Here is a 7,549-nt window from a genome sequence, read left to right on the forward strand (position 1 = left end):
CCTGGTTGGCTCATTGCCTGTGAGACCCCTTAGAAAGGCCAGGTCATAGAGTGGTGGGGTCGGGTAACAGAAGGGTGATAGGAGAGTCAGGTCATGGATTATTCCCGGAAGAGTTGAGACATACAAGGGTCAGTACATAGAAGGGCCCGAACTTAGAAGCTTGATCATAGAAATGGCCTTGTGGGCTGCACAGAGAGGGAACCAGGACTGGCAGCCAGGCTTCCCTGGGGAAAGGGATGTCCCTGCGGAAGAGCAAGGGAGCATTTCTGTGCATGCAGAGAAGAATCCGTGAGAAAAAGAAAACTCTTCCTGCAAGCCCTCTTGTGGGCCAGGGTGCTCTGCTGCTGAGCTCAGACTCCTATCCCAGACTGGGCAGAGGGGCTGGCACAGAGCAGGAGCAGTCAGGCTGTGGTGGCATCTGCTGGGGTTGAAATCAGGAGTCCTGGATTTCCACTGCTCTCCATGTCCTTGTTCCAGGTCAAGCCTCCAGCCCTGGGCTGCGGGTGAGACTGAGACCCACCTCTGCCCCCCAGCAGCTGCCGTGCCATCCAGAGGGGCTGGGGCTGTGGGGAGAGCCCAGAGCTCTGCTGCACCCTGCAGTGGGCACCGCCATGGGGCCAGCGCAGACTGGGCTGCTCTGTGGGGCTGGAGAGGAATCAGGGCTGTGGGGAGAGCTGGGAGGGACTGGGCTGAGCTGGGAAGTGCCGGGGAGAGGAGACCACCAGTGTTGGCTGAGCTGTGTGACCATGCAGGGGGAGGACACGCTGCAGAGGGTGTGAGGGGCAGAGCCCAGCCCTGCAGGTGCAGGAGAGAGGAGGCCAGTGGGTGCCCTTGGTGGCAGGGACAGGCTGGGAAGGTGCCCAGGGCACTGGTCTCTCACATCACCAGTTCCAGCACTGGCCACTCACCCCACATGATGGGTGAGCCTTGAGGAGGCAGGAAAGCAGGAAAGCAAACTGCACCCACATGAGAGGGGGGACCTGCAGCCCCCTCGCCCCCTCGCCCTGCTCGGCCCACCCTGCGAGCAGGCCCTGGGCACAGCCCGGGTGCTCCTGCACCAGGCAGATGCGCCCACGACCCAGAGAGGTTTGTTCAGCCGACACCATCGACACGAGCCTCCCCTGCAGAACTCTGCCAGCGCTCAGAGGCAGCAGCTGAACACAAAGGGGGAGCGGCAGCAGGGCCCAGAGCCCGGCGGCACCAACAGCACTGGCAGCCAGTCCCAGAGCCCAGCAGCAGCGATGCCGCAGGTCTCTGAGTCTGGCAGCCCTGATGCTGCGGGCAGCCGGTCCCAAAGCCCGGCAGGTCCGATGCTGCAGGTCCCCAAGCCCAGCACCACTGATGCCCCAGGCGGCAGTTCCATGACCTGCTAGGAGCGACGCAGCAGGCAGCAGGTCCCAGAGCCTGGCAGGGACAACGCAGGCAGCAGGTCTGTGGCTTCCAGCAGCGCTGGCCCCAAGCCCCTGGGCTCCCCCATCCCCGCACTGACCGCAGCTGCCGTCCTCCTCTATCCCCGCCATCTCTGGGGCCATGGAAAGGGGGGAGAGGGGAGAGGGGGGTGGCGAGGGGAGAGGAGACGTCAAGGGGCAAAAGGATGTGGGGAGGGGGGAAAGGAGATGGCGAGGAGTGAAATGACACTGTGAGGGGAAAGGACATGGAAAGGGGAAAGGCCATGGCAAGGGGGAAGGACACACAAGTGGCAAAGGGACATAGCGACGGGAGAGGACATAGTGAGAGGAAAGGGAGATGGTGAGCACAAAAGGACGTGGCAAGGCAAGGGGACACGGCAAGTGGCAAAAGGACGTGGTGAGGGGGGGAAAGGAGATAGTGAGGGGTGAAATGGCATGGCAAGTGGTGAAAGGACATGGTGAGGGGTAAAGGACATGAGGAAGGGGGAAAGGACATGGCAAGGGGAAAGGACACGGCAAGGGGAAAGGACATGGAGAGGGGGAAAGCACATAGAGAGCAGGGAAAGGACACAGAGAGCCGGGAAAAGGCATGGAGAGCAGGGAAAGGACATGGAGAGCGTGAAAGGGCGCGGCAAGGGGAAAGGACATGTGGAGGGGGAAAGAGACATGGTGAAGGGACAAGGCAAGGGGTGAAAGGGCATGGCAAAGAGCGAAAGGACACGGCGAAGAGCAAAAGGACATGGTGAAGAGCGAAAGGAGGGTGGGAGAGGCAGGGAATGGGAAGGAAGGGCAAGGGAAGGGGTGGTGACAGCGGGGGGCAAAAAAAACTGCATTACAACTCAAAGAGCGGGGAGGGCGGTGGGTACCAGCCCTGTCCACTTGGGAGGTGGAAAGAATGAACAACGGACAGAAGTGGGCAGGGAGCAGGAGCTCAGATCCGATATCTCAGGCTGGCTCCCTTGGCAGGCTAGTATTGCTTCAGAACCACCGCTGGTTTTTCAGTTGCTGGCAGGCAAATGTTCTTTTCCTAGTCCATTTCATCACTCATTTAAATTTAGTCTTCTTTACCTGCGCAAAGGCAGGAGGTGTCCTGGGGTCAGAGCACAGGGCTTTCTGTCTCCCCACAGCCAGAAGACGACCTACACTGTTGTCCAGGGAGAAGGCAACTCAGCATCTCTCCAGCTGTGACATCGCCTCTCCCATTCATTTGAGGGGACACGCTGCCCCGAGAAGGCTGACGAGGCATACAAACTTCAGGGATGGCACAGACGTAGATTTTGTTCACGGTGTCCTTAAGTAGCTCCTTCGCTACATGGGATGCTTTGTGGCTCCCAGGTGGTGTGCTGGCCCCACGGTTTGGCTTGGGGCTCTGGAGAGCCTTGGGGAGCCTGGCTCCCTCACCAGCCTGGTGTTGCCAGGCACATATTTTTGCTGCAGAGACAGAACAGACCTCAGCCTCTCATCTGCCCGAGGACCAACAGACCCCAGGAGAGCATTCTTTTGACTTGATTCTCCTTTTTTTTCTTCTTATTCTCCTTGTTCTTCTTCTCCTTGTTCTTCTTTTTCTTCTTATTGTTCTCATTATTTTTCTTCTTCTCGTCCTTTTCCTTTTTCTTCTTCTTCTTCTCCTTCTTTTTCTCCTTCTCCTTCTTCTTCTTCTTGTGCTCTGCACCCAGCTCTGGGCAGCCTGGCTCCTCCTGGCCACCACTGGGGCTCTTGCCTGCCTCCTCCCCCGTGAGGGACACCGAGTCCCCCTGTGTGCACCTCTTCTTTCTGGGCGGGCTGGAGGTGTCACCTTTGCCATTGACAGATGGAGAATGAGGGCTGCCATCTGCCTCATGGTGGCGCTTTTTCAGGGGGGAGCTGAGCACCTGAAGGGTTGATAATTTGATGACAATTTTCAGAGGAGGCTTTTCCGTATTCGGCAGGTTGAGCGCAGACGAAGATGGGCTGAAAGACTGGAAAAGATGCAGATATGGTGTTAAAGCCAGGTCCTGAGTGGGAGCCCCTCTTTTCCTCACCATCCCGAGATGCACGAGCACAGCACTGCACATCTGCCATCTCAGCCACAAAATCTGAATTAGAACCTGCTCTAGGGCAGCAGCTGCAAGCACACACGATGACCTGCCCCACGCCCAGAGCACACGCTGTCCCACGGGGGGCTAGGAAGGAGCGAGTGTTGCTGCAGCACGTGCTGACGGCAAAGGTTACAAAGGAAAACCCAGAGCAAGACCTAAACCAGGCTGGTGCCTCCTGGTCCCAGGGGACACCGGTACATGGTGCGGGCCTGCAAAGCTGCCTCCCACCCTGTGCTAACAAATACAGCGCCCTGCTTCTGGGATCCAGAGCGAGCCCTGCCAGCCCCAGAGAACAGGAGAGCCGGCTGCCGAGATCACTCCTCGAGCCAGCTGCCGTGCCAGGCAGTTGCTTCATGGAGTATCTGAAGATTGCTACTGGCCCTGCTGCCTGGGAGCAACTGGCATCGCTTACCTCAACTTGCCAGAAGGCTGGGCAGTGGAGTCAGCGTGGGTGGTGTCCGTGGGCTGGATCTGCTCGGGAAGCTGTGCGTGAGGTTCTGTGTAGTGGTCACCTCTGCTCGCCGCTTGTGGAGTTCTGCCCTGTAGTTATGGACAGGAATAAAAACTTGGTGATCTAAAGAAAAGAGGATTCCATGACCCAAGGGGAGAAAATTGAAAAGGGGACCCCAGAGAAAGGGGACAGACAGACTGGGTGAGGGAAGTGGGGCACGGTAGAAGAAGAATCAGAAGGTGCCGACTGAAGACCGGGCAGAAAGTCAGACTCACCTTTTTTGCAGAGAGTGCCAGCTTCTTTGCTAGTGGTGGTGATGTGGAGCTGCTCCCCTCCACAGCGCCACCGGTCGCCAACAGGGACCTCTTCAATTTAGCCAGCCTGGAGCCTTCTGGAGCAGGTGGCTTGACTCCAGGCACAGCAGGGAGGTGCTGTCTGGGCTCCTGCAGCAGCTTGGAGGAGGTGGGAAGCTTTGGTCCTGTGCTGACTCTTCTACGGGGCACAGAGACCCCAATCTCCTCCAGCCCAGACAGCTTCTTTGCTGCCTGCGTCTCTGGTTTCTAGACAAAGGGAGAGACAGCAGCATCTTACAAGGCCACTGAGCACATTGATACATTCTCACAGCCCTAAGACAGGCTGTCTCTTAGCCTAAGACAGATTTATATGATGAGATAATTAAACATACAAACCAGCTGCAGCAAAACTTCTCAATAAATTTTCACATCGTAAAGCCCCATGGTGGTGGTGGTGGGGGGGGGGACCCAGTCCCTGTTAAACCCTGTGTTGAGGGGGACCCAGTCACCATCAAACCCAATGGTGTCTCTACTGCTCTCTCCACTTGTTCTCTCCCCTCTGTCCCTGCCCCACGTTTACACCCGCACCAGGTCTCCCTCCTGCAGGGAACCCCTGGGACTCCAGAACTGGATGAGGAGATGGAAATTGCAGCAGAGGGACCACACAGCCAGAAAACGCTGGGCAAAACAAGTGGAAATATTAAACTGAGAGACAGGCAAAGTGGCACACGTGATAGAACCACACAGAAAGCAAACGAGAGGTGGATCTGGGACTGATTAGAAGTTTCAGGAGGGGTTTCCTTTTCTTTCTTTTGAATTTTTCTCTATAATGAAATTGCCCAGACTGGTCCAGTATGACATCTTCAACTTCACATGGACGCACAGCCTGAAAATGCCCCCGGAGCACAGCCGTGAGGGGGTTATTCCCAGCACGTTCCCAAAGCTGCGGACAGGGAGCTCAGTGGCACACATTGTCAGATATTAACTGAGAGGTGGTTATAGGAGTGCAATAGTGAAAATTAAGATATTGTATTTTGGTAAAATTATAAACACAGAAGTTAGTTGCCTTTGTTTCTTCTTCACAAGTATTCATACTAGCATTAGCACGACTACATACAGGCACATCCTCTCTTTACATAATGTATCTGTGACTGAGCGCGTCCTGAGGGAAGTATTTCAAAGGTACATGTACTGTCCTCTGTGTCTAAGCACAGATCTTTGTTTTAAGTTATCGTATTTTCACAAATACATCCTAGTTGTTCTTTTGGGATGCAGGCTTCAGTACTAACTCCATCATTTCACTGTGTTATTGTTATATTTTGCTCAAACATTGTGTCCTATTGGTCTGATTCTTGTATCTTGATGGATGTTCCCTAATATTAAAATAGGGAAAATATCTCACACTTTGCCCTTTGAATTGTGAATACATGGGTTTCGATTTGTCCTTCCCTGTCATTATAGGTGAAATTAACTGGTGGCCAATAAGCCTGATGTTTTAATTTGTATGGGTGGTAGTATTGTTCTTAGTGATAATTTTTCCTATTTCTTGTGGTAAGTTTGTACGCTGCTGTAGTGCTTGATTTGTAACATAGCTTTCCTACCCGGCAGTGGCAAAATTTGCTGCCTTCCTTTAATTTGTGTAGCTGTTGGTGCCCACTGTAGTCATTGTGACTAGGACAACACTGAAGTTTGAGAAAGCAGCAAGAGGTTCAAATGAAGTGCTGTGCAGAGATGGTTTAGTTCCAAAAGTAGTCAGCAGGGGGAAGAAGTGGTGACACTTACGACCTGGGTCAAGTGCAATGGAGAGCTTGAGCTTGTAGGATGAAGCAAGACTGAACAAAACCAAATGGTGTGTTTCAAATACTCTCTGCCCTGTGCTTGAGCAGCTGGAGAGCTCAAATGACTGTTAAGTCTTTGCCTGTCTTCCTCTGTGACGTAGGATATCCAAAACCAGCATTGATACCGTCAGGGAAGAAAAGCAGAGCTGGTAAACATGCAGCAGACCTACAGTGCCTTGAATTCCAAAGCTACATTTTTATGAGGAACAAGTGGATTATTACAAAAGCTACATCAAAACCTGTTAGGATAACCTGGCCAGCAAAGGCAAGAAAGTGTCTCAGAACCATGGCGTGGCCCTGGTTGTGCTTCTTACAGGAAGCATGGGTAGGTCGTTGCTAGAAGAATGATAATGCTATCTGCTCAAAGCTCCTCAGTCATGCTCTTTACCACAGTGATAGTTCTAGGGAAAGGGTCCAGTGGTGGGTAAGTACAGGGAGAGGGTACTGTCCCAAATGGGGTTAAAAAGACATGCTTGAAATAATTTTGTTTCCTTCGGGTAAGGGGAGTGTAGACAGTCTGGTGGGAATGAAGCAGGTATTCCAGATAAAGTGGGTGCCGCTCAGCATGTCCTGCCATCCTTTCCAGGAGCAGAGAATGACAATAACATAGTTATCTATAAGGATAACATTGATCACATTGTTTGTTTTTATCCTGAATGAAGTCCATTGTTGTAGTGCTAGACAGTTCAGTTTTTCCTGAAAAAAAAAAGTCTTCCTCCCTAGTGAGATGTGGGAAGAGGAACTGCCAGTGAAAACTGACACAAGGAAGTTGTTGAGTTGTGTCGGCCTTCTCCACATCAGTTGTCACCAGATCCCCTGTAGCCTAACTTTCTGTGAAGTACCACATGGTGTTACAATTTGAGGAGTGGGGGGTTATTTGTTTCTTCCACTGTAGCATAACAGTCATAGGTAAAGAGTAGAAAATCAAAGGTCTAATCTGGGTTACAAGTGCTTTGTAAATAAACTCACTGGTAAAAATACATCTTCTGTTATTGATCACAATACAATTGATTGATCACAATACAATCACAATTGATCACATTGATCACAATTAATTTGCTTTACTGGTTCTGTCCCCTCATCCAAATAGTTTTAAATGTTTACTCTCTGAATTCTCTTTACTCATTTGACCGATCATCTTGCTTGGATGGGTCTTTTGTTGTTTTATTTTCCCCTCAGAGTCTCTAAGAAGCCTCAGGAGATGAAAGGCGAAAACAGTAAAAAGATTTCTCTAAAATATACGGCATGAGAAGAGAGTGCTTTTAGAGACTGAGGACCTGCAAAGCAATCAGTGAGTATCTCCTTTAAACACTTTAGGGTGAAATAACCTTCTTGGAGGAAGAGGAAGACAGGTATGCTGAATTCTTGCCTCTTTCTCCAAACTACCCTAGGCAGTTGAGGAACAGAAGCTCTGAGATTGTGTTGCTATAAATTGGAGAGGGGAACCTTTAGATGAGACATAAGCAGGAATTTCTTCACG

General features: G+C 52.0%; 1 long non-coding RNA gene across 2 annotated transcripts; it reads right to left on the reverse strand.

The window, feature by feature from the left end:
* Positions 1–3,067: 3,067 nt before the first annotated feature.
* LOC138725270 (uncharacterized) lies at positions 3,068–4,288 on the reverse strand. 2 transcript variants are annotated; one of them, XR_011338214.1, is made up of 3 exons: positions 4,214–4,288; positions 3,900–4,027; positions 3,068–3,359 (listed from the first exon to the last, which is right to left on the reverse strand). It is a non-coding gene; the product is annotated as an uncharacterized lncRNA (long non-coding RNA). The 2 variants fall into 2 exon arrangements; XR_011338215.1 differs by having other exon boundaries at positions 3,900–4,061; positions 4,214–4,273.
* Positions 4,289–7,549: the final 3,261 nt, after the last annotated feature.

The sequence above is a fragment of the Phaenicophaeus curvirostris genome, chromosome 11 (genome assembly GCF_032191515.1).
Source record: "Phaenicophaeus curvirostris isolate KB17595 chromosome 11, BPBGC_Pcur_1.0, whole genome shotgun sequence".
Lineage (NCBI taxonomy): Eukaryota > Metazoa > Chordata > Aves > Cuculiformes > Cuculidae > Phaenicophaeus > Phaenicophaeus curvirostris.